General features: G+C 35.1%; 1 pseudogene across 1 annotated transcript; it reads right to left on the bottom strand.

The window, feature by feature from the left end:
• Window positions 1-573: 573 nt before the first annotated feature.
• On the bottom strand, window positions 574-27245 carry LOC143583171 (TMV resistance protein N-like; annotated as a pseudogene). Its single transcript, XR_013144112.1, has 7 exons — window positions 27105-27245; window positions 25761-26203; window positions 24274-25406; window positions 23932-24109; window positions 16671-17568; window positions 795-894; window positions 574-722 (listed from the first exon to the last, which is right to left on the bottom strand). The product of XR_013144112.1 is annotated as a TMV resistance protein N-like (transcript).

The following is a 27245-nucleotide window of genomic DNA, read 5'->3' as shown; positions in this document are numbered from 1 at the left end:
CCTCCACCACATCGTCCACAGCCAGGTTTTCATAAACCATATCTGCGAGTTCGACAGCAGAGTCAAAAGTAGCCGGTTTATTCGCCCTGACTAGTATGCGGACTTTCTGTGGCAATCCCCTCACATAGAACTTGATTCTCTTAGCCTCAGTGTTAACCATATCGGGTACCAACCTAGGCATTCGGTTGAACTCTGTGGTATATTCACGATGTGTCATCGTCCCAGCTTTCAAGTTCAGGAACTTCATCTCCACCCTCTCAACCTCGGCGTCAGCACAGAATTTCTTCAAAACCAGTTCTTTCAGATCCGCCCACCTCATAGCCTTGATTTCCTCTTGACTCTTCCTCTGCTCAATTGATTCCCACCAATACATCGCCTCCTCACCAAATTATTGGGTGGCATAACCGACAGCTTGGTCGGGACGGCACTCGCTAATGCGGATAACCTTGTCCATAGTGGTTATCCATTGGAGAGTAGCGATTGCGTCTTCCAAACCAGTCAGCTTCGGCGGGTCGCATCCTTTGAAGGACTTATAGTTGCACCCACCTCGGCCTCTTTTCCTGTCATCGACTTTCATCGACTAACCCCACTCGAGCCCTCCCTCTCTCCTTCCTCATCTCTCCTACCATCACCACCTGCCCCTTTGGCAGTCCTTTCATGGCTTCCAGCAGACCCTCCAGGAGTGATGTTCTTCACAACAGCTTCTACAGCTTGAACAATAGCTGCTTGAATTGCAGGATCTAGTTGAACCCCTTCGTTGTTATTCGGATTTCTTCCAGTTGCGCTTCCTTCACCTCCGGTGTTGGAAGCTGTTTCAACTGAAGGTTGTCGGACACGAAGAGGCCTCGTGCGGCCTCCTGCTCCAGCAACTGCCCTAGATTCAGCCATCGTATTCTAAAAAGGAAAACACAAACGTCATCACTCAAGGAACCATTTAGTACAAGGATAGTAAGGCTAACAGGTAATAACAGTGGCCAGCTGTGATTAGCTGATCACGTTACTTTCCGTGTCCTATACACTTCCCTTTATGAGTCTATTTGTGCTAGGTTCTACTTTTAAACAGTTAATCAATCAAACAATCAATTAATCCTAACCCTAGCTTGCACATATTCTTCCTTTAGCAATTAAGCTAATAATAACATTCGTTACTTAACCATACCTTTACCTTTACTAAGCTTGCTTGAGTGACACATGGCATTCCTGAATTGGCATCTTCTTTCTTTTCTTACTTAAATCCCATTCTCTGCTCGAGTCTAAGCATGTATGATGCTTAAATCTCTCGAACTTTGCTCTGATTCCAACTTGTAAGGCCCCATTACCGGTGCCTCACATTTGGATGTTGGATTTACTCATTAACATAGTTCTAATCATCAGAGTTAATAAAAACATTCGCGGAATATAAAACCTGTAATAAAATACTACATAACGATCCATAACTTGTCTTAAAACAACATCTTGCCTTTCAAAATAATCAAAACATTAAACATAAACTGATAGACGCCTCGAGTCCTCCGATGTCGACCTCTTATTCAATGCCACGTGTTCCCCTCAAGAGAGCTGCCTCATCCTACTCACCTGCGTGCATACTAAAAGTCAGCTACGCTGAGTGAGTTCTAGTTAATTAAGTAACATACAATACATCCATACGCTCTCTTATATACCCACCCGAAGGTACGTATACATACATAGTTCTTTACCTTTCATCGTACGTTCATACTATAATACTTTCCTTCTTTCCTTTTATACATACACATATATATATACTTCGTCCTAAAACATTTGCAAATATTATTAGGGTATGTTCCCTACATTCGCGGATATTATTAGGGTCTGTTCCCTACATTCGCGGATATTATTAGGGTCCGTTCCCTTTCTAACCATACCCTCCATTCCTTTCTTCACATTCATAATTATAACTTCCATACATACATACATCATTTATATATCATTATATATCATATATATATATATATATCAATCATATCTTTAGACTATCCCTTGACGATGCATGCAATATACGAAGATCGTTCACGCATCATCAAGAATTCATTCATACATAAATCATATAAGACATACACTTACCACTTAAGGTAAGTGTATTAACAAATCACATCGAGTATGCACACAACCTCGAAAACATAACAAGGAAGTCGGTCTAGAAACTTACATGAATCCTGTTGCGTTCACCGTTAATCGTTATCCCCTTCTTTAATTGTGCACAGCTAACTGTTATATATATATATATATATATATATATATATATATATATATATATTTGTTAATTAACCGTATAATCATTTGAGTTGGTATTTTAATTAACCGACACTTTCCTAAGTTGGGCTTGTTTACTTAGATGGGTTATGGGCTTAACACCCTTGTGGACTTGGTTATGTCAGGCCCAACAGTCCAGCAAGGCATCTAGGCCCAACTAGGACCAGGCCCAAACCAAACAGGAATAGGTGGCCGAGGACTCGCTACCGAGAACCCTTGGACCGAGATCCATGGTTAACCGAGAACGGAATCACCGAGAATCCTGGTCACCGAGAATTCTCCTTGAACGAGAACTCTCGCTGACCGAGAATTCGTATTGACCGAGTTCTCGCGTTGACCGAGAACCCTAGTCTGATGCTTTCATTCAGCTCAGACTCCTATCTTTAAATCCATTCTATAACGGCTAACGGTCCAAAATTGCTCTTTTAACCACCTTTCACCACCATTCCTAACCGTTTAACACCCATTAACCCCACGGCTTCAAGGTCTAACTCGTTTTGGTCGCAAAGCTTGAATCTTTAACCATAAAAACGTGCTTTAAGCTAGATCTAGGGTTTCCTTCATGAACCGTATCTAACCATGAGTCCATCACGTCCATTTTAATCATCAAGTTGTCACCTTTATGTTTTATCTAGACCCGATCTACTCTATGTTCAAGTTTCATGGCTAACCGTTCATAAAAAACGTAAGCTTTAAGATTAAGAACATACCTTTAATCGTTTGCTAGGTCGCGGCTAGTTCCAATATATAAATCTAACTCGTATGTTGCTTGTATGGTTAAGGTTTATCAAGATCTATGCTCGGTTTTAGATCTTGAATCACCCTCTTGGTCACGACCGTAAGATGTAGGCTTAGGTGTGTGTTTTAAGGTGTAGGGAATATTATGGATAAGATGGATGAAGATGGAAAAATTTAGGGTTTAAGGGGGTATTTATACTCTCTTAAGCCCATGGACCTAAGACCCATCATTCCTTTCTAGTCCAAGATTAATTCCATCTAATTATCCTATTTATATTTCCCTCTTTATTATTTTATTTATTTACTAACTCAAGTAAACCTTTCCGTCATAACAACTCAATATAAATTAATATCATTATTTGAAATTTCGGGATGTTACATAACAACACTCGGATCTTAGTTTGAAAAACAAAAGAAAGAAAGAAAGAAAGAGTTTGGTGAGAGAGTTTCTTTTATTTTCTTGAAAGTTGTGGTTGCAGAAATTGGGTAAAGTGACCTGTTTTATGGTCCATATTTCTCTAACTTTACATTACATTGGTATAAAATAAACGTACTTAATTAGGTACGTAATACGCTGACTATTAGCTTATTGAATGACATACACAATCTTAATAATAATATATAATATTAGTCTTACTAAGAGTAGAGATACTAATGCAAGAGTATCTGTGTTGTCCACAAGGTAAAACTTAAACGCTTTGGGCTTTCCAATAAAAAGGGCTCGGAGGCTTTGGTCCAACAAAAAACAAGTGATCTAATTTTACAGGTGTAAAACCAAATTTTGTTGCCTTTAATTTTTCATTGTAGGACATCATTTTTCGGATTTAACAACCCAAAATTCACTCTTATCTCCAAATCCATTTCAAATTTAAATCCCATTTAAAAGCAATACAAAATCTCTAAACCTACCATATAATTGGAATATGACACATTTTTTAATATGATTCATTTTAAATATTATTACAACTTTAATAATAATAATAGGGGTAAATTTTATTATTATTATTATTATTATTATTATTATTATTGACAGTGAGACAATAAGGACAACCGTACTCTCTAAATAATTTGAAGAGTGTGATAACCTAACACATAAGAAAGTCATTGTTCAAGAAAATATTGTAAGTTTTCACCTAAAGGTTGACATTTGTGTTCACAAATACTAGAGTGATAATATCTTTCAAACAATTTGCATACATTTATTTTGTTATATTTAATTCCTGTCAATTTTATGAATTAATAGAAGCTCAAAAAAACATATTCCTGTCAATTTAATGAATTAACACAATCTTTTTGTCTGTCTTTCGTCTTTCGATTAAACAGTTTTTTTTAATTCTAATAATTTGTTACTTAATATTTTCTTGATTATGGTCGAACTATATACAAATGTCCATTCTTAATTCAAATGATAAGTTAATTATTCTCTATATATTATACTTTGTATTCATTATTATATATTTAACTCTTAATGTTTTGTTTTATTTAAATCGTATCAGCAATTATAACTTATAATACCTGTTCAAATATAATTATCCTTGTTTAACATTTTATACATTAAATTTAGATGCAAGCATTAAGATAATTCACATATTTGTTTTATTTTTTTCTTTCAATAACTCGTGTATCACACGGGTTCTAACCTAGTAAATTAATAAAAGGTTAGCTAACAAGAATGGGTTAAAGTCTCATACGATATATTTTTATAACATATAATATTATAAATCGTTATATTATTATTATTTTTAATATTACGATAAACTCTTGCATAATTATATCTGACTATGTAATATATCACCGCGTTTAGGCGACGAGTCAGTATCGGTTAAGTTCGTTACAGCATCAACCCAGATCAAAGAAAGCAACCCATAAACACTACATACATACAACTTATGACCGAAGCGACACGAATATAGTTGGTATCGGTTAGGTTGATCTGCTACCGACACTAAAACTACAAAATAAGTTAGTAAACGATTAGAACAGTTGACGACTCTCGTATAGATTACGATACTAAAATATGTATTATATTTAAATTGACGTTTATTCGGTCGCTAAAACTTAGACATTGGTAAAATCTGGATGGTTTAGAGGCGAGTTGACATAAATCTGGTAGAAAAACAAAAATCATGTGTCGTGGGAGTGAACGTACACAAATTTGTCCGGTATCGACATTACTGACATTTAATCATCGTAAACGTATGTTAATAAGCTCAAAAAACGTATGACATAAAAGAATAATTTAATAAACAGGAGAATAAAATTTCATGCAATGTTAAAACAAGAAGCAACACGAATAGAACATGCGCTTCAAAACTCAAATATAAAGTTAGGATATTACAAATGACAACCAAACCACAAACACCAATATATTTTTCTAACCAATTATAATATTTAAATATTCAAAAGTAATGCATCTTAAAAGATTTTGCAGCATAGAACTTCAATATTTATCTATACTAGGTGTCATAGATGGCGTGATGCGTCGAGCAGATGTTATTGGCAGCCGTATAACATATCAACCTTAGTGGAGTTGTTGCTAGTTGAGGTAAATTTGATCGTTGATGGTTTACGACACTGAAAATAAATCAAAAGGACATTTTATTGATTGCTAAATACAACAAATTAATACAACAATAATTGCGCATTGTGTGGGCGAACGCAAATTTGATTAGTATCGATTTACGGTACCAAAAGTAAAACAACAAAATAATTTTGTCTACACCACAAATAAAACAAAGTAACATATTTAAAATAAAAAAAAGGAAAAAAAACCTAATGTGAAAAAAAACCACATAATCAACGGAAAAAACTAAGGGTGGCAAACCCAACCCAAATAGATTGTTTTGGGTCAAGATGGATAAACTTTAAAAGTAAAATGGGTTAGGATGGATCATAAAAATTCTTCAAGTGGGTCAGGATGGATATACAAGTGAGTTTTATTTATAAGTTAAAATGGGTCAAAACAAAATATCCAACTTATCCAAAATTTATCTAATTCAAACACTACAAATAAAAAGCCATTTAATGGCACACAAAGAGTGTCACAAGAAACCAAAAAGATGTCACTAAAGAACCCTATTGGAATGAGTGTTACACAAAAAAGGTGTCATTAGAAGCGCTACCACTAAAGCCTTTTAGTGGCACTTTATTTGTCTGCCACTACAAACTTTTTGACTTTCGTGGCACATTTTTCGGTCTGCCACTAATATATTTTGGACTTTAGTGGCACTCTTTTTCGTCTGCCACTACAAACCTTTCGACTTTTAGTGACACTTTTTTTCGTTTGCCATTACAATACCTTGGATAGTGGCACTTATTTTGGTACGCCACTACAAACTTTAACTTTTAGTGGCACTTTCTTTTGGTTTGCCACTACAAATCTTTGGACAATTAGTGGCACTTTTTTTTGGTCTGCCCATAAACATAACTATAAATATGCTATAGCTATGCTATTAGAAATAGAGATCGAAATGAGTCAAGCTCGAGTATTAGAAATAGAAATCAAAATGAGCTTTTTTCGTATCGCTAAAGGCTTTTTTTGGTATTCCCAAAAACTGTCAAAAATAATCTTGCATTGAAATATCCCATAATTTCCCACATTGCCCCCGTTCCATAGCTTCCAGTAGAGATTAACATATGATATCAGAAAATACTTTTTTTTTGTTTTATCATTATAAAGTAACCTTGATTTTGGTAAGTGAGGTCTCCATTGATTTAAAACTAACCTGATGGACTGCAAACATAATACCTGTCAAGAAACACATCAATAGTTGAATACAACACAATCCTCCATATGCTAGTACTATAACACCTGTCAAGAAACACAATACCTCCGAATGTCGTATCCCAAATGGGTCAACAATGAATTACTAACACAACATGAATAAACTCACCATGGTACTATTTCAAAGTAATGCCGATAACGTAGCAAAACTCGGTTCCGTGTATCCTCTCCAGGACCTCGAGGCCATGGTAGTCTTGAACTTTTCATTTTCCTCCTAACCTTAATTCTCTTGGAAGTTCATTTGCAATCAATATTAAATTTTAACTTAATAAATACCATTCTACGGGGAGCTTTCATTCGCATAACAGTTTCTTGTATCACCTTAAGCTTTGAAATGTCTCCTGTGCATGTTCACCAAAGCAAACAATTTTCTTTGCCACTTCTTAAAGAAATCAATTATGAAGAAATTGCCATCAATTTGAAATTAAAATAACTCATTTGACACTTAGGAAAACTTTTTGAAAATGTTACCATACCTTATTTATGTCTTTTGATAATACCTTTCCAAATACTCCAAAAGGCATGACAAAGCATCCAACTTATCTATCTCATCAGAAGAATATTGCACGGTCTGTGAATGCAGTCCAACACACTTCCTTAAGCATATAGATAAAAAAAAGTTAAATCCTTTTGTTCACCAACTGTATCTTAACTCTGTTTTTTTTTATCATTTCATGTACCTCTAGTTGTTAAGATTCAACCTATTAAGACATGAATGATAAGTTAGGCAAAGAAGCTAATTAACCTAGTCAATGATGCTAGGGATGAGCTTTTTTTCCTAAATACCCGTGCCCGTACCTGTTCAGTACCCGTACTTGTACCCGTACCTGTACCTGCGCATGTCTATTGGGTACGGGTATGGGTACGCAAATTTACTGATTATAGGTACGGGTACTTTCGGGTATAGGTACGGGTACATGTACGGGTATAACGATACTGGTACCCGTTTAGAATATGTAAGGGCTTTTATTAGGTTTCCAACACTTATGACTTAACTTTCAAGAGGGATTTTCAAAACAAAATATATATTAGTTGAATAAGTTCATTCTCAATTTATGTGTACATTCATATATTGTGTATTCGTATATTTTTATTTCATGTATGTGTAATTATGTATATAATTAAATAACATGTATTAACTTTCTGTCTTGGTTTTCTATAGAAATTGAGGAAACAATAAACTAAGAAAAGGAAAAGGGAATGTATTTTTATATTATGGCTGATTTGTTTCATTTTTAGTTTTGGTATTATGTTTTGGTTGCGGTATTACGATTTTGGTATTATAGATAATTGATTGTCGGTATCGTACCGCTACCGATACCTAGTTTAGTGAAGATTTAAAAAAAAAAAGAACAAAGAGGTACCAAAGCGAGTACCGTACCAAAAGTACCTGTACTCGTACCCATACCCGTACCATATAATTCGGGTACGGGTATGGGTACCAAGATTTACTGATTTTAGGTACGGGTACTTTCGGGTACAGGTACGGGTATAGGTACGGGTACGGTCCCGATCTCATCCCTAAATGATGCCCTCTTAAAAGATTATTTAAAGTAAACGAAATAAACATGCAGTCTAAGACATAATTCTTTTTCAAAAGAGTAACGACTGAAATATCAGAACATAAAACAATATGAATCATTTGAAATGTTAAAGTATGCCCTAATGACGTTTTCAAGAACCTAAAACAAAATGCACAATCTGAGAATTGTATTTGAACTCAAATTAAACATAAACAACAAACATAACACTTTCAAGAACAATAAACTAATCACGATGAGCATATTCAAGTCTTGAATTGAAACACTAAAACCTTATTTGTGAAGGACTACATATAGTGTAAACTTGTACGTCTTACAACAAAAATTAAATTATTCCTATTCTTCTATATAAAGTTGAAGCACATGTTATTGCATTTTATAAACAATTTAATGTAAACTTAACTTGATAAACAAAGAGTGACTAGCTAATTATGGAAGTAAGTTGTAAACAATTATAATATGTTTAAACATATCTACTGTTAGATCAATTATACTTGTTAAATTTGTTGCTGGTGAAGTAAAATCATGTGCAAGTTAAAACTCTCAAATCCTAACATCCATAAACCAAAATATCTGTTACATACAGGTGGCCATATTCTTAATTTTTTTTCCGTGTGTTCACTTCAGCTGTGTTGTTAGAAAATCAAATATATTTAGCCTTTGAAAATAAACATAATGTAAGATGTTCTACCATAGCATTGGATATCATCATCCTAATGAATTGAGCGTCCACATGAAGGCCAGGCTTAAAAATATACTCCTCGCTGCAGATAAACGACACTTAACATCTTAGCCATTATTCTATGCAACAAAATACATTTATAAATAGAGAAATTAGTAAATAATTACATCCAAATTAGAGAATACGTGAAATCATGGAAGATGCCAGTAACCTACAACTCAAAAAGTTAGTTGAAGCATTTCATCGAGCACTTCATGTGCATCTCCAAACCAATGGACAATCCCTTCGCTTTAATCTAATTAGTGTACAACAGTCAATTACGCTACTGATCTAAAGAAGCATAAATTGTGAAGGATTACCTATATCGCAACTTAACACTTGACTGTAGAACAGCAGCACTGTTTAAATATTATTGTGATCACAAACGTGAAAGTACGACAGCTGCTCGCCGTCTGTCTCAATTGCGAACGTTTTTGCTGACGATTTAACCTAATTTGTTCACATGGTGATGAAAGTAGAACTTAATTAGCGGGAATTGAAACAATAGGTGAGTGAAATTTGATGATTGAAGCCACAAATCAATACATATACTCTTATCTCGCTCCTTCCGCTTCATTGATTTCGATCTCAGATGAATTTGGTGACTTGTTAGTGCAGCAAATCGGAGTCAGTTTCACCAAAGGGCTCGAATTTGGGAGAATTGAGGTCGCCGTCTGCAACACACCCCCTAATTGTAGTAGAATGCAACAGTAACATATGGTGGCCCGATGCTTATTTGAATGTTTATTAACTTTTAAAATTAAACGCCTCCACCTAGAGCCAAAAAAAACCTACTCCCATGCCCAGCTTAAGCTTGAAATGAGTCAAGCTCGATCTTGAACTCTTTTAAGTTAAACAAGCCAACCTCGAGCTAAAGCTCCCTTAAGTTAAACAAGTGGGCACTTGTAAGTTAGAAGAGTCGAGCTCAAGCCTAGACGTCTACCCCTAGTCAAGCTCGAGCTTTAAAAATAGAGCTCAAAACAAGCTTAGGCTCTCGTAAGCTGTAGCTTTTAGTGCCACGGAATGGACTTTTATTTGTAGTGACATGTCATTAAAAACGTGTGACAATATATTTTAGTGGCATACGCAAAGTGCCACTAAAATCATAAATTAGTGGCACTAATAATAAGTGTCACTAAAAATGTGGTATAAACAAATATAGCATACGCAAAGTGTCATTAAAAACCTAAATTAGTGGCATAAAATCTAAATGCCATTAAAAACACGTGACACTATATTTTTAGTGGCATACGCAAAGTGCCACTATAATCATACACTAGTGACACTAAAACTAAGTACCACTAAAAATGTGTTATTAGAAAAAATGGCATACGCAAAGTGTCATTAAAAACCTAAATTAGTGGCACAAAACCTAAATGCCATTAAAAACGTGTGACACTATGTTTTTAGTGGCATATGTGAAGTGCCACTAAAATCATAAATTAGTGGCACTAATACTAAGTGCCACTAAAATTGTGTTGTAAGCAAACAAAGTGCCATTAAAAACCTAAATTAGTGGCACAAAACCTAAATGCCATTAAAAACATGTGCCACTAAATGGCATTTTTTTTGTAGTGAAAATACCCAAACTATCACGCGCGAAACAAAATTCATCCGAAACCCAAAAAACGATCAAAACGAAACAAAAACCCCGAAACGACTAAAACGAAACAAATAAACAAAAACGAAACTGAACTGAAATAGAAAACGACCAAAACGAAACACAAAAAACCGGAATGAAACCGAAAAACTGACCAAAACGAAACCAAAAAAGTGAAATGCAACCGAAAATCTAACCAAATCTAAACAGAAACACCGAATCGACTGAACCGAAACAATACTGAATCGAAATAGAAAAACGAACAAAACGAAACAAAAAAAACCGATATGAAACCGAAAAGTTGACCAAAACGAAACAAAAAAAAAACGAATGCAAATGAAAAGTTGACCAAAACAAAACAAAAAATCGAACCGACCAAAAAAAAAAACAAAAAAAACCGAAACGAAACTGAACCGAAACAAAAAAACAACCAAAACGAAACAAAAAAATCGAAACGAAACTGAACTGAAATAGAAAAACGATCAAAACGAAACAAAAAAAACCAAAATGAAAATGAACCTGAATAGAAAAACGACCAAAATGAAACAAAAAAAAAAGCGAAATTCAACTGAAAAGCTGACCAAAACCAAAACACTGAACCGGCCAAAACGAAACTGAACTGAAATATAAAAACGGCCGAAACGAAACAAAAAAACTGAATTGAAACTGAAAAACTAACCAAAAGGAAATATAAAAAAAAAACTAAATGCAATTTAAAAACCGGATCAAAACGAATCAAAAACACCGAACCGACTAAAACGAAACAAAAAAACTGAAACGAAACGAAACCGAAATAGAAAAACAACCAAAACGATACAAAAAAAACCAATATGACACCGAAAAACTGACCAAAACGAAACAAAGAAAAGCGAAATGCAATCAAAAAGCTTGCGAAAACGAAACAAAAAAACTGAAACGTAATCGACTAAAACAAAACAAAATGAATCGAAACGAAACAAAAAAAACGAAATGAAACCAAAAAACTGACTAAAACAAAACTGAGAAATCGAAACTGAAATCATTGAAACCGAGCAAATACCGAAACCGACCGAAATGAAAAAAAAAACAAAACCGAACCGAAAAAAAAACCCAAAAAACTCAAACCTGAACCAGTACAAAGCGAGTTTTTTTTTAATGAACGAGGATCACGGGAGAAAAATTTTAGTTATTTTACATTTTGCATTTTTTATTTATATTTGGAGTTATTATTCTTTTAATAGTTTTTTTGAATATTTTTTTGAGGGGTTTTTAAAACCCTTTGTATGTCAACCTTAACTTGGGTCAAGATGGGTTAGCTTTACCCATCTTGACCCCATACCCATCCTGACACATCACCCAAATCCAACCCAACCCACTCACATTGCCACCTCTAAAAAAAACCATCAAAACAATAGCACAAAATAAATCTGCATTACGGCGAACTAATATGAGTTCAGTCGGTCTTGACGGTAAAAAAAACTTATGCGCTGTGATAGGTGGTATACCAAGAGAATTCACTTAGCTCGTGCGTTACGGCGATGCACCAAAGCGAATTCGGTAGAGGTAGATATGGACAATTATTAATATGCTAAAAAATAATATATATAAAGAAAATGAAAAATAAAACATATGAATCTTTAGAACCAAATAACCAATAAGCTTGGGTCAATCAATGTATTGAGAATAAATAGAAAAAAAAAAATCTATTATCCCCCAGCTAGCATTAGCCGAACGTGCGTTGCATGTATAGATAGAAACTAAGACTTAATATACACCTAACCATCACACCAACAAACAACCTTTATTAATGGCTAGAAATAAATTCACTTAAGGCTAAGTCAAATTCATAGCAAAAATTTGTGACACCGACAAGTCATTATTTATTTTATCTATCTATCTATTCTAATAAAAGACTACAACTTTTACCACTTGTCAAGCTTATAGTCTTTCTCACCTTTTTTTTCTACTAATTGTCATATATGGTCATTATCTTTTAAGTTGTTTCAATATATGAATTCAAGTTTATGTTTATAAAATGTAAATACTAACTGATTCATTCATTATAATTAATGGTGAAATAAGAAAATATCAAAATTGAAGTTGTAGACATGTTGGAATAAAATTTGAAAATCACAAGTGTTTGCAAATTAAAAAAAAAATAAAGGTGCATTATTGTCGAAGAATTTTTATTTGTGTGGTAAACTACAAATTGTTTTTAAACAGGGATTCAAACAGCAGTGCATAATTTTTTATATAAGATTGGTTTCAAATTTGAATTTAAATTTTCTCATATGCAGTTGAACTCATGAAATGTGTATTTTCTTAATTTCTACATACATTTTGTATAAATATTACAAACATGGAGAATACCTATTATATATATATATATATATATAACTTGGTGATTAGCGTTAAATCATTGAAGTTGAATAGTATAATTATAATCTATATGTATAACGATTAACTTTATGAATTATCATTTATTTATATGACTTTTTTGTGTAGTATATAGGGTTTTAGCAATAAGAAGGGTTTTAGCAATAAGAAGATCAATATTTAGTTTTCAATATTTTCTTTCATAACTCAGACCAAAATGCTTCAGAAACATATGTTTTATGACTTGATTTATACTTTTTATATACATGCAAATATTTTTATTTAATATGCTTTATAAGATAAATTACTTAATTAAAAGCATTTAATATTTTAAACCAAATAAATTGTTTCAGTCCCATTCCATTATTTTCGTTTCCCAAAAATCATTTAGGATATTGAAACCTAGAATATCATTTTCATCAGTTATTTACATAATTCCTATATTATATTAAGTTATTAATTTTATTTTTATACAAATACAATGAATTGAGGTTATGTTAGTGTTACATGTTGGTTAGTACATAATTAAAGTGTTTATTATGGTTTATATTCAAAGTAATAAAAAAATAAACAATCGATTCATTATATGTGGAATGAGAACAATCGATTTTGACTAAATCCTGATAACGACAACGACTAAAGCTTAGCTTTTAATACCTACAAATATATATGATTTTAAAACTAAAAGTTTATTTTTGTTGACCTGAAACCTAGAATTCTGACCCAAGAACCAACCCGTATTACTTCGGTTCAGGTTCGGATTAGTATTTTCTTGTGTTCGAGCTTCTCGGGTCGGGTTAGTTTGGGTTCGGGTACGGGTTTTCTTGGGTTGGGTTTCAGGTTACGGGTAAAAGTGGCAGTCATACTTTCAACTATTATATATAAGAATCACTATCTTCATTTTATGCAACTTAAATTTTCTAAAATTCTTCTAACTTAGAATAATCACTATTATTTGAACATGGTTATAAGGTTAGTATGTATTTGTCATTTTTTTGGCAATTACATTCATATTAAATGAAAAAAAATCATTTTTTATAGATTAATTTTCGGTTTTTATGTTGCTTGATTATATAAATTTTAATTGTAAAATATAAAATCAATTAAAAATTTGTTATACGCAGAAATTAATGACAACAAATTTATCATGATAAATCAATTTCAAATTCTAAATATTCTAAAGATGATTATAACATCAAAGTGTAGGTATATGATTTTTTGGGATAATCATGTTTTTTTGGATAAACATGAGTAGAAGTTCTCATATGACATCATATTAATTTATTAAAATCTATAATATTTTACGTGTATGAATATTTTTTTTAATAATTTCATGGATATACTATCATTTATCTAGAGTTGGTATGTATTTGGAGAACATTTTTTTCACACGGACATCTATACGTGACTATATCAAGAGTTATAAGCAGATCTATATGTTACCTTATTAGGGGTTACAAACAGACATGGACTAAATATTTTGATTTTTGATAAACAATGTATAACTACTAATACAATCACAAATGTAATGTAAAAGGAAGTTTTTACTTATTTGTAACATATTTATGTGATCTTAGTTATCTAATTCCTGTAATTTTAATATTAATTGTAATTGTATTAACAATATATGATCAATTTGTTGAATGTATTTCACTTAATAGTTAAAGTTTATATTTTTCATCAATTACCCGTAAGAAAGAAAAACTAGAGAAGGACAACGGGATGTTGCTTAAACCATATTAAAAATGAAAAAGTTTCAGCTTAAACTCACATAACTGACAAGTTATTCAGTTAACGAACCTTTGCAGCTTACACGTAAGATAGTATTGCATGTACGTGGAACATCCAACAAAGAATATGAACAAAAAATGGGCTTTGTATTGTTTTGAATTTTACTACAAGTGGTTTGATTAGTGATCAATTTGACAATTAAGTATTCTACCTTTTGTGGGCATAGAACTGAAGCAATAAACAATAATAGTAATGGGTTCATGATTCATATAGACAACACAATCTGAACTATTCTGCCTTTTGTTAGCATATATAAAATTGTACTACAACTAGTATTATCACCCCGTGTTGCGGTGGGGTGTGTAAAATTGTGTATTTGCAAATCCACTCAACTCGAAAGTATGAAGTTACCATCATCACCACCACTGCCTTAGGTTACCTTTCCCTCACCAGCGGCTAGTAACTTTCATTAACCATTATGAAACCGAACAAAAAGTAGACGTAAAAAATGTTGAATTGAAGCACACACATTCGTTGTGTCGTTTTAACACATAAAAATTAGACCGAAGCGTAACATATAGAAAAAAAAATTAACCAAGTCAACCTAACATCTACGCGTTGCGACGGGACCGTTAAACGGGAAAAATGGACATGAGAGATGAACCACACACACACGTTACAGCGTGTTAACTTGTTAAATTTTGACCGAAATGTTAAACAAAAAAAATTGTAAAAGATGAAAGATATAGGAGAGCAAAGTTGAAAGTGGAAAAATGTTGAGGGTTAAAACAAACAAAAGTACTTTGTGACATATTTGTAAACTATGAAAAGTGTTGGTGCCAAAAGTGTAAAACAAAAAAAAAGGGAAAAAAATAAGAAAATTAGATAAAATGAAGTACGTAAAAAGAAGCTTAATGTACTAACATTTAATGCCAACTCATCCTAAATTTGTAATTATATAAATAAGGTCACGTACACATGCTGCAAGGTCCCATATATAACGTGCTCAATCAAATGCTTCTTAAGCAGTAAATATTAAGTAAAATGCAACAGCATGAGCATTTGATGCAAGCAAATTACGACCAAACAAATGACCTGATGGAGATGATGATGCTCTGAAACTGTTTGGAAGGATTAAACCATGCTTTGAAATGGATTTACGATGGCACACTCTACATAATCTGGCAAAAAAGATAAGTTAAAACTTTGATATATTGTTTTTCATTGAGGCATTTGATCATCAAACACTTGGTTGGACAGGAAATACACACCTTTGATTCGAGAATGCATAACTGTCCTACTCAATAAATCTATTATCGAAAATTTTTATGTGTCCATAAAATCATAATTTCAGAGGACTTTGGCTTATCTGTGATCTGAAATGTTGTTATACTTCTAGTCTCTTCCCAACACTCTGAGTAGTGTATTGGTGTTTCCCTTGATTTACTTTTTCTAGGAACAAGTCCTACTTTTGGATTAACCAAGCCATAAAACTGAAATGTAATAAGAGTGTATGTAGGATTCCACCATGAGGTGTGCGTCAACGAAGCAAAGGGTACATAACCCACCACTCCACATTCATTATAAGATTCTGGATTTTTATTTAACTCCTTCCAATGATCAGGTTGGGAATTTGTGGACGACATATCTTTCTTAATATATATACTACACCCATATGCATCGCAAGTATCCGCAGATAATAAAAATCCACTAAAGTCATTATACCAATTGTGTGGAAGTTGCAATGTCATCGTCATTAACCCTTTATAAGAATGTAGAAGGTATACACTTGGAGGCACTATACTTATAAAGCGATCTTCAGCTGCATTTCTCTGCCATGTACATTTAAATTATGAGGAACACAATCATTATTAATACAAACTATAATCTATAAAGTCTTGAAATTCAAGAACAAGATAAGAGTTGTACCTGAAGAATAGAATGTATTACTCTCTCACCACCAATCAACTTATTCTGATTGACTCTCGTAAGGGAGACATTCCATAACCATTTGCAATTTGATAAATCTCCTACCCTTTGAAGTGACTCACACCATTCAGCTACCAGAATTTCTATGCTTGATGGGAGATCAGGCAATTCTTCAAGGCTCCAACATAATGACAAGTCGAGGAACTTGAGACATGGGATTTGGGAGAGGCTCGAATGTAATTTTGAAAACTTTTTACCGCTTAGGTCTAGTACTTGTAGGTTAACAAACCCACTCATATCAGATGGGATGCCTCCATCTCCCAATTCGCACCAACATAGATCCAACTCTCTTGAAAACCGTGGAAATTGAGGAAGCTCTTCTAAACAACATTCATTGAAAAAAAAATCCCCAGCCAATTTCTCAAGTTGAATGCATTCATAGATTATAAGATATTTCAAACATTTTAAGTGACGGAAGTTTCCTTCTATCCTTTTTAATTTGTAACATCCTCTTAAATCAAAAGAAACAAGGTTGGTACAAAACTGTCCAACTGAAGGTGGAACTAATTCTATGATAGTTCCATCCAAATGAAGGTTTATCAAGCTATCCATGTTCGTTTGTATTTCTGGAAACTTTTTTAAGTCGATAGCATTTAGAGAGCACAAGAGTCTCCAACCTTTTCATCTTTATGATGGACGGAAACGTTTCAAGTTTGTAACATTCTCTCATATTCACCCAAACAAGTCTTTCATGACAGCCAATCGATGGATGAATCTCTTTTAGTTGTGAACATTTTTCTAAATTTAATCTTTCAAGACATGGAATGCCATTAAAATCTGGTGTCCTATTTAGGTTCCTTGAATAAAGGAGATCAAGAATCTTTAAACTTGGAAGACTCTGTTGTAAGAAAAATACGTAAATGTCAAATAGGTTGGTGTACGTATTAATATGATAGAACTTTTTCATGCCGATTCACATACTTTACTGCACATGGATCGTTTGGCTTCGGGAGCTCTTTGTAATAGTAAATTAACTAACAATTTTTAATAGCTTTTGCGTAGTAAATGTCACAACTCGCAAAAAGATAGAGAAAATTATGATTTGCCCTGTGTAATGTGTAATATTGGTGGGAGACCCTTGCCTCCTGATTCTTAAATTGCTCGTATTGAACTCATGTCGTTTTCAGTTTGCTGATATGAGCCACTGCCGTTAATTGACCGTTTAGTTTAAGGGCAATTAGTAATTGAATAAATAATAATGATATCCCTTTCCCCATCATTCATTCCACGGTTACGATCATCATCATCCCGTTATCCCAACACTCATAATCATCATCTCCATAACAATAACAATCACAAATCTTATAACCTAAATCCCATCATCATCATGGGACTTCAAACCATCTTCTTCATGTTAAACAAACCCTGAATTTCATCACTCAAATCCAGCCACCGGCCACCCCCTCTGTCTCCGTCTCCTACTTCATCCTCTCAATCTCCACACCCAAATATTAAATTTTTATCATCTTTATTTATATTCTTATCTTCAACGTTCATAAACCCTAATTCTTGTTTTAATTTAAAAAGAGGGTTTTGAAACCCAGCTGAATTGGAATTAGGCTCTGTATGTATTGAATGTGTTGCCGGAAGTTGTGATTTTGATTCTGCCTCTTTGGATTGGGGTCGTATTTAGGTTTCTTATTGTGTGGGTTTTGAATACCATGTATATATATATATATATATATATATAGGGGTGTGTTAACGTACAATAATCGCTTATCGTACATTACATACGCGACATCCTGCACCACCAATTCTAATTGAAATTAAAACTGCTTAGGGGCATAATGGTAACTAACCTAAAAAAACTTAACGCATACCCGTAAAAGTCTACTGTCGCGACCATCGTCTACTATCGTGAGCACCGTCATCGTCCGTCACCACCATCGATCGTTGGTCACAGGTCAGTTGAGCAATTTCCAATTGAAATTGAAATTGAAATTGTTGATAAGCCTAATTGATCGATTAACCTTGAAATTGATCCAATTAATCATCAATTTGTAGCTTTAGTCGATCAATTTTAAGTTTTGAGTTCTGGGTTTTGACATTGAACGTATTAACATTAAGTTTATACATTCTGTTTATACGTTCTGGTTTAAACGTATTATACGTTCTGTTAAAATGTTCAGAACAAAATCAATTAAACTTTAAAAGTTCAGTACAAAAAGTTTATACGTTCAATGTTAAAACCCAGAACCCAAACTCAAAATCGATAACCGAAACTTCAAATTGATGATTAATTGGATCAATTTCAAAGTTTAATTGATCAATTAGTTCATCAATTTCAATTTCAATTGATCAATTTGATAAACTAACCTGTGGACAAGTCGTGAAGGAGGAAGATGGTATACGGTGGACGGAATCGTTGGATGGTGGACGGTAGACAGACTCGTTGGATAGTGACGGATTGTTGAACGGTCATGGTGAAGGTGGACAGAATCAATCGGAGCAGTGATGAACGAAGACCTGCTCGCCATTGTTGTTGCTTGCTATTCTGATCAAAGAACCCTAGATCGCTAATTGTAATCGAACGTTCCATAGCCTCGCGTACGTAATGTACGATAAAGGATTTTCGTATTCTATCATTTATCTATATATATATATATATAGATAAAGGATCCAATACAATAATCCCTTATCATACAATAGGTACGAGAGTTTCTGCACCATTGATTTCAAAAAACACGCGACCGTCCAGTGCTCCACTGCTCTAATCCTCTGCTCCCATCAACTCTGATCCACTGCTCCATCGATTCCGTACACCTTCACCTTCACCTTCACCTTCACCTTCACCTTCACCTTCACTGTCCAATGATTTCATCCACCGTCGCGACCGTCGAGGTACCGTCGTGAACACCATCTTCCTCGTCACGCCTTTTTCACAAGTCAGCTGATAAAATTGACCAATTGAAATTGAAATTGTTGCACTAATTGATCAATTAAACTTTGAAATTGGTCTAATTAATCATCAATTTGAAGTTTCAATTGATCAATTTAGAGTTTTGCAGAAACCCAGTTGCAAACGTTCCATATTTTGTTCATATGATCGAATCAATGATCAAATTAACGGTCGATTAACGATTATTTGATGATTATGAGATTATATGAAGTGATTTCAGTATTCAATTTCATGTTTACAGGTGTTTAATTTTTTTTGTTAGTTTTAGAAGTTCTGAACACCCAGAACTTCTAAACTTTATCAGAACTTCTAAACCTTTTTGAACACCCAGAACTTCTTAGAACTTCTAAACTTTATCAGAACTTCTAAACTTTTTTTAAACAGCCTGAACTTCTTAGAACGTGTTAGAATGTTTAAAGATGTTCATTTTTTTAACACCCAAAACATCTGTGAACGTATTAGAACGTTTAAAGATGTTCTTTTTTGGCCAGAACGTTTATAAGTCTTCAGTTTTGTTTCAGAACGTTTAAACATAATATTTTGAACCCTCAAAGCTCGATCGAGCGTGTTATTTATGCAATTCCATAATCGATTGATGTTTTTGTTAGAACTTTTAAACCTTTTTGTTAGAACTTCTAAAGTTTTGGTACAGAACTTCTAAACTTGAATGTTTAAAGGTGTTCGTTTTTTGTCAGAACGTTTAAATGTATAGTGTCTTCAGTTTTGTTTAACATCCAAAATAAGTTGCAACTGTAAAATTGAAACCTCAAATTTGTATGATTAGGCGAAAAATTGAAGAACAAACAACAATCATTTGTTTAATTGCAAAAAAAATTGACCCATTGTGTTGAAGTTTATTCGCAGGTAACGAACATTTTTTAGGTTTAGATAACTCAATTTAGTTTGATGTCAATTTGTAGATTAGTTTGTTATGGATCGACAATTGAATTATATTGATATGGATGGACGTCTGATGAATCAATTGTTGAATTAGATTGTAGAATTAGATTTAGGTTATTTACGATTATGCCACCACGTAAAAATTAAATCGACGTTTATAAAGCTCGCGCACCTAATGTACGATAACTGATTATTGTACAATAACCCACCCCTTATATATATATATATATATTTGGGTTAACAAGTGTTGTCACTAAGAAAAAAAAGGATCCAATTATAATAGAGAGGCCGGTAACGGGAAACAAGCTGCGCCGTCACCCGTTTTGAATACCATACTTAATTAAACAAACCCTAGATTTCATATTACATAAATCGGACCTGGTGGTTTGGAACTCTACTTTTCTTCTTTCCAGCCATAATCGGACACCAAACATGACGCTGGTTGGAGACTGTTGGTGACGGCCGGCGGCTGAAGAAAAGGGAAAGTCAACAATTGAAGGTTAGAGAGATGAAGCTTAATTATTATAGGTTGTGTGTGATTATGGGAAGGAAGAACATATTAAATTTTCTCTCTTATGATGTTTGATATGCGGTTCTAGATATGATGTAATTTAGGTGTTTTGTGTATAAGATTATACTTATTGTTGTATTTAATTGTATGAATTTAATTTAGCTTTTTATTTGAACCTTCGATCTGAACTTATCGATTTAAACTTAGCTGAAGATTTTATGGGTTTAGGTTAGTGTTTTTAGTGGATGTTGAAAGTTGATGATGAAGATGAAAATGAAGGGTATAGTGGTCATTTAACCACTAATTACACAGGTCAACCAACGGTAGGGGTCATACTGAGCCTGCCGAAAAACATCAGTGGTTTAAAACGCACAATTTAAGAATCAGGTGGCAAAGGTCTCCCACCGAGGGTGGAAAATCATAATCTTCTCCAAAAGGATATTTAACAAAAGAAAGTCGAAAGTTTATTATTAGTCATGAATAGGCCTCGCAATCTTGACCCATCATTCTAATATTAGGTTGCTATGAGTCATTTTTAAAATGATTTAGGTAGAGATATGGGTGATTGTTTTTATAGAACGGGTAACAGCAGATTGATTGAACCCATATTTCTAATTAAACGGGTCAAAGTAAGTTGGTATCATTTTCCAAGTGGTTCATTATCGGTTGGTGTCATTTCTCATAAAACGGGTCAGAATGGGATTATATGGATTGCACAGCACGCACCAGTATGCGCATAACTCGACATTGGACGCGTAACCGGTCCCACTACGTGTGTCACACAATGCTGGTACGAGCGCAATCTGACATAGACCGCGCATCCATGTGCTGCTGCACCCATAACCTGGCATCGGACGCTCACACGGTGCTGGTATGAGCAAAACTCTTTGCCGATATGCTCGTAACTCTGTGCTAGTAAGCGAGTAGCATGTCATCGGACGTGTAATCGGTCCTAATATGGAAACAATACATGCATAACGTGCCATGGGACCTGTAATCGGTGCTGGTACACGTGTAACAAGATGCTGGTACGTGCATACCCCAGCATCAGTCGCCTAAGTGGTGGCAGTACGCGCGTAACTCAGTGTCGGTATGTGTGTAATGCGATATGGAGCGCGTAATCGGTGCCGGCACATGCGCAACCCGACATCGAACATGTAACATGTGTCGGTACGATCGTATTTGCGTAACTCGGACTTATATGCGCAAACGGTGCCGGTATGCACATAACGATGCATCGGACGCATAACCGGTGTCAGTACGCGCATAACCTAGAATCAGACATATAATCGACATCGGAGTACGCGTAATTGATGATTGAATGCGTGTAATTGATGATTGAACACGTGTAACCGACACTGAAAAAGAAGGCCCCTCCTCCATAAGCATCATGAACACCGGAGATCAAGAATTTTTAAACTTGATAGACGCTGTTGTAAGAAAACTACATAAAAGTCAAATAGGTCAGGTGTATTTATTAATAGGGAAAATTTCCAAAATAGTCATATTTGATCAATTTATTCCAAAAATAGCCTAAGTTTAAAAAAATCCCCAAAATAGCCAATTGTTTCCATCGGATCTGACTAAATTGTAACGCTGTCCCCCGGAATTTTTGGACCTTTAAAATCACGCTACATGTCAACGTTTTAATGGATCCGAAATTCCGTTGGATCCAACTGAATTTTAGTGGATCTGACTGATATATTCTAACTCTCAAACCCTAAAACGCCATAACCAACCTCCATCTCTATCTTTCTTATTTCTTCACAAAATCAGTAGTGTAAATCGTTTAGTTTTACGAGGAGAACACAACCATAGTGTTCAATTTCACTCTAGAAATCAAAATCAAAATCAAAATCAAAATCCCTGATTTGAAAAATCTAGGGTTCGTCGGACAAATTAAACAGTCGGATCCGACAGAAGCATATCCGACCGTCTTTTCCTCCGACGGTTCATCCGACTAATTAGTCGGCCAAACCTCAAAACGTTGGTTCCGATGAAAAAGCATGTTACGTGGCGCGTCAGGATAGGCTAAAAATTCCGTCGGACCAGGAATGGTTTCCGACGGATCCGACGGAATAGTATGGCTATTTTGGGAATTAGTTTTGGTCCTGGGCTAGAATTAGAAAAGCTCGGTCAAAATGGCTATATTAAGAATTTTCCCTTATTAATATCATAGAACTTTTTTATGCACATGGATCATTTGGCTCCGGAAGCCTTTTATATGCACATAGCAATCTTGACCCATCATCATAAAATCGGGTTGCTTGGGTCATTTTTAAAATGATTTAGGTAAATATGGGTGATTGTTTCTCATTGAACGGGTCTTGGTAGGTTGACTGAGCCAACCCCTTCTAGTGAAACGGGTCATTTTGGTTTATATGGAACGCACAACCAGGCTCCGGTATGCGTGTAACGCGACATCGGTTTTGTAACCGGTCATGCTACGTGCGTAACACGATGCTGGTACAACTGCAACCCAACATCGGTCACGTGACCGGTGCTGGGCCTCTCATATCCTGGTGGCGGCCTGCAACACGACATCGGGGGCACAAACAATGTTGGTACGTGCAAAACTCTGGGCAATATACATGCGTAACATGGCATCGGACACGTAACCGGTTCTAGTACGCGCACAATCCGTCAACAATACACGCGTAACTAGTTCTGGTGCGCGCACAACTCAACATTAGTCACGAAAGAGGTGCTGGTACACACATGTATAACTAGTGTCTGTACGCGCATAACTGGGGCATGCCTGTACGCGTGTAACCAACACTGGAGTATGCGTAACTGATGATTGAATGCAGGTAATGCGTTTAACCAACTGGTTCAGTACACGTGTAACAGGCACCGGGTTGTGATTTTTGTTAGAAAATAGAATTACGTACCTTATACCCATTCCAGAGTTGTTGTAGCTGGCTCCGTTCCAACATTAGACAACCAAGCCTTCTTGGCTGAAAATTTGATGGGAATGAAGATGCCGGATACTCTTTCCAATCAATCCACCGAAGTTTCTTCATGTTTGAAATAACATTAGAAAGATGCTGAGCATTGTTATAACCTGGCCTAGGAAACCAGAAACTCATCTTTTCCCTTTGTAAGTAAAGCCAAGTGACAAACTCCTCAGAATAACCTCGCAAAGCTAATACTTCAGTTTCCTGTATTAATTTAATTAATGAAGGGAAACACATTGTGTTAGTAACACTAAAGAAAAATGCCATTAGATACACATGTATAAAATAAATTTTTGCAAAGTTAGTTTTACCATCAATGATGCAACCGCCCCCATATCACATAACTGAACAATATTTTTCTCCTCCCAAATTCTACTATGTTTTTCAGGATTATGAGGATGTTCCCCTTTAACAATGTAGTGGGCCATTTCTACTACCAAGTCATGCATATCAATCATTTCATTTGAAACTTTGATGAGAGACTTTTGTTCCAACACCTTTACCCCTACACGAGAATATAAATTGCTAGCATCAAGCACCATCATTGCCTCATCAACCGTAGACAACCTAAAACAACATGCAATATCTAAGAATAACTCTTTCTCATCTTGTTTAAGCCCATCATAACTTATTTTGAGTCTTTCCATCACGTCAGCATCTGGGATGCTTTTTAACTTAACCAAGGCACACTTCCACTAATCTATGTCTTTGTCATATAGAAAAGAACCTAAAATTTTAAGTGCTAATGGGAGCCTATTTGCATAATACACTACTTCTTTTGAGAGCTTATTGTAATCTTCTACAGGTTCATCTTTGTGAAATGCATATCTACTAAAGAGCTTGATAGCCTCATCATCTGATAACAAACTCACTTCATAGATTGTGGCTTCATTGATGTTTAGCAAATGCTTATCTCTGGTAGTGATTATTATACGGCTCCCCTCACCGAACCAATCATGTGATCCTGCTAACTCTTCTAGTTGCTTAGGATCATTAACATCATCTAGAACAACTAAAACTCTTTTGTCACATAACTTTCTTTTTATCATGCTTATTAACGTCTCACTCCGTATCACCTCAGTTGTTTTTGTAACTAGGGATAGAAACTTTTCTTGCAACTTAGTCAAACCATTCTTACTTGATTCCTCACGAATATTCTCAAGAAGACAACAAGTTTCAAATTGGTGAGAGAGGTCCATATAAGCAGCAGATGCGAGAGTAGTCTTACCGCCGCCCCCAACCCCCCATATTCCAACCATGCGCACACCACCTGACCCAATATCTAACTCTGATTTAAATCTTGCAAGCGAGTCTCTATTCCAATTAGATTTTCATTAATATTTGTATGTAGGGGAGGCAGCCTACTGGAAATTGTAGCAACAACGTCCTTAATGCATATTGTTTCATGCCTGCATAATAGATACATAAGGACATACATATTATATAAAGAATAATCATATGTTTGCCCAATGACCACTTATGTCTAACTCATTCAATAAGAAAAGCCACCACCGACGAGTTTCAAACTCATCCTCTTGTATTAAAAAACCCTAACGCCGTCTTTTTTTTTTTACTTTTACCTAGCCTTTTGTATTTGAAATTTGGTTAACTGGAAAATCGTAACTCAAATTCTCAAACCGATCCATTAATACGCAAATCAGTTTGATATTGGCACTTCTAATTACATGTGTAATCGAGTTATAGATAGCAGACATACTAAGTATAAAAGGTTTCTTTTAATTAGATAAATGAGAAAAAATTACCCGTTTGCAAAGTCCTTAGCAACCCATCCAGCAAGGTTGCCTGCCTTTACCAGAGCTTCTCTCCATGAGTCAACCCTATGTTTATTCTCACATTCATGTTTGATAAATGCTTCTCCATATTTCCCGTTTTGTTTTCTCACATCCGATGGATCGACATCATAGAATACGGGCATAACGATTTGCCCTTTGTATTCCATGCACTCTACAATATGTGCAAGCTCGTCCAAGCACCAAGATGAATCCGCATAGTTTTAAGAGAATACAATAACTGCAATGCGTGATTCTTCGATAGCCTTGAAGAGGGCTGGACCGATTGTCTCACCCCGAACAAGTGTTACGTCATCCTTGTATGTTTGGATTCCTTCTCGTACAAGAGCGTCGTAGAGATGACCCACAAAGCCCTTACGGGTGTCTTCTCCTCTAAAGCTTATAAAAGGATGGCACTCAACATAATTTGAAATTCAAAAAGAAAGATAACGTGGTCAACTTTGTTATTAGTTAGAGTTATTCGAGGAGATCTTATCTCCTTATTTCATGCATCACATTTGTATATAATATTGTAATTGTGTAAATGAAAAGATCACTTTTGACTGCCTTTCATGGTATCATACCAGTAGATCCAACCCTAGCCTTCACTTTCCTATTTTCTCTTTTCTCTTTGTTGACAGTATGGCTGGCCCCTCCATCACTAATTTTTCAACTACTCCTCTTCATACCCTTTTTCATCTCATCACCATTAAGCTTTCATCTACAAACTACCTCTTATGGAAAAACCAAGTCCACCCTCTTCTCTCCTACCTTAACTTGCTAAATCATATTGATGGCACTTCCATCGCTCCACCATCCACAATCACCTCTAATAACCAACAGACTCCCAACCCTGCCTTCGCAACATGGCAGGAGGCTGACCAACGGGTCCTGCTTCTCTTGCAATCCTCCCTCACGGAGGAAGCCATGACTGAAACCATAGGTCACACTATAGCCCGTCAAGTTTGGCAAGCGTTAGAAAATGCTTATAGTCATCATTACCTTGAACGAATGCATACTCTTCGAGATTCCCTTCGTCAAATGCAAAAGGGGAACTCAACAGTTTCTGACTATGGTCGGAAGTTCCGATTATTGTGTGACCAACTTGCCGCCATAGGTCATCCGGTTACCGATGCTGACAAACAACATTAGTTCCTCTGTGGACTTGGTCCGTCCTTTGAAATGTTCTCCATTGCTCAACGAACCGTGCGCCCATACCCACTTTTTCGTGATCTTCTCGCCCATGCCGAGAACCATGAGATTTTTCTCCAAACTCTAAACAACAACCAGCCGCCTCAGGCAGCCTTCTCGGCTCACTCCCAAAAATTCACCAACTTCAAATCGACCCGTGATTCTGCAAACCGTGGCCATTTTCGGGGTTCCTCCTCCGGTGGTCGTGGTCGTTCGACGGCCCCCAAATGTCCACCTCACTGCCAACTTTGCAGAAATGAAGGCCAT

This window comes from Bidens hawaiensis, unplaced genomic scaffold, assembly GCF_021521415.1.
Source record: "Bidens hawaiensis isolate Kalapana, Puna unplaced genomic scaffold, B.hawaiensis_p1.1 tig00032160_1, whole genome shotgun sequence".
Lineage (NCBI taxonomy): Eukaryota > Viridiplantae > Streptophyta > Magnoliopsida > Asterales > Asteraceae > Bidens > Bidens hawaiensis.
This window is presented reverse-complemented; position numbering and strand designations above follow the sequence as displayed.